Genomic DNA, 1,888 nt, shown 5'->3' with positions numbered 1-1,888 from the left:
AATAGGTGATGATGAGATGATGATGATGGTCGATGATGAGTAGCTAGCCACGAGCCAGACAACATTCCCCTCAAAGAGATAGCTTCCTCATCTGTTTCGTGACCGGCTGACTTCACGGGATCAGCTACCTGCTTCTTTTTAAATATTGTTAGCTACTCTCATGAGTTGAGAGGGCGGGGGGGTAGAGAGAGAGATGATGATGATGAATGAATGAAATGATTACAGTGGTGATGAGAAGAAGAAGAAGAAGAAGAACATAAGAAAGAGAGATAATAGGAGGAGAAAACAAGAAAAGTAGATGTCAGAGTGAGACGGAGTAATTACTCAAGACTGGTTGGTGAGTTGTGGGTCCCAGTGTTTAACAGACAAAACAATTGAGAGAGAGAGAGAGAGAGAGAGAGAGAGAGAGAGAGTAAAAACTAGACTGGGTGCAGGCATTCAACCTCCAGCTGGTAATTAGTTGGATGAAGAGAAAATGACTCTATAGATCGAGTCTTCTATAGAAAATTACACAGAAAATAATGAGACTTTGGTAATTATTCAACCTGAAATTTATAAAGTTGATGGAGCAAACATATGCGGGATTGCACTGATCTGATAATTATTCTACCGAAATTTTGAAGTTTATGGAGCAAAAATTTGTTTTATTGCACTGATATGATATTTTAATTTATTGCAGAAATAGCCAACACATTGATATTATAAACGAAGTATATATATCAATTCAGAATTAACTGTATTGGAAAACGCATTATCATCTACTTCTCCCTAAGATATGGTTTTTAAGGGCTAGGACCCGTATGATTTTCTTCGTCATGCAGGTAGTCTCTTCTCGGTAAAAATAAATAAATAAATAAGTAGACTGCAGTGATTATAATGTTACGGATACATTGTTAATAGTTTAGGGTGGTTTGCCGATATATCACTTGTATTATCGTTCAATTGCGCGTAGACTGTGGTCATGTAGTTACATTGTTGCAGATAGACCTTAACTCATGTAATTTCAATCAATTGTTGATGGACATTGACAATCATGTACTATCACACAATTGCTAATGGCCCCCATAAATGAGATCTTTTTGACCGTCTTGAGGTATGTTTATTGGGAAAAAAAAACAATTTTCCTCTGTCGCTGAGAACAAAAGAGTCAAAAAAACTCAATCTAGGAGTCTATCTGAAATTGAGAGATAGCCAGCAATGGGGTCAATTGGCAGCTAACCCCTAATATTGCTAATATAATATTCTAATTACATCACTTTATAATAGGTAATATTGAAAGCATACGTAGACTATTAGAATGTAAAACGACAACCCTTGATTTTCATTGTAAATTCTGAGTTTTGGCGTAGCAACAAAGAGTCTAAGATAAACGATGGATGGACTGCATCTTTAATTTGAAGCATATAGGCAGGGGGGGGGGGGGCGGGGGATTTTTCCGTTCTGCCGATCAGCGCTTTTCATCTGGCTGCACGCGCATCGATATATAATGGTTGGTCTTGTATGCATATGCTCATATATAGCTAATGTGTTGCTTGTGCTTGGCTGATAGTTTCCGAGTTTTGAATGAACGCGTAAGTACTCTCTTGCTTTGCTTTCAATCTCATAGGTACCACCCAACAATATTGGTCGGCTAACGAGATGATGCAAACCCTAGGGAGAAAAAAAAAAAAAAGGATCGATCGAGAGCCGAGAGGCAACTAAAAACTAAAAAACGACAAGAACAAGGAGAAGGGGTTGTGAGTAGGTCGGAGTTGTTGAGGTTTATTAAATGAAACGCGTATCTCAATAACGAAAACAGATCGAAGGGAAAAAAACAACAGCTTAACTCTAACAAGACCTTGCTCCTATATATACTCTAATAATTCCCTGCTGATGTAATTGACCAATC

The sequence above is a fragment of the Asparagus officinalis genome, chromosome 8 (assembly GCF_001876935.1).
Source record: "Asparagus officinalis chromosome 8, Aspof.V1, whole genome shotgun sequence".
NCBI classification, from domain to species: Eukaryota; Viridiplantae; Streptophyta; class Magnoliopsida; order Asparagales; family Asparagaceae; genus Asparagus; species Asparagus officinalis.
The sequence above is the reverse complement of the archived record's forward strand: the minus strand, read 5'-3'. Positions refer to the sequence as shown.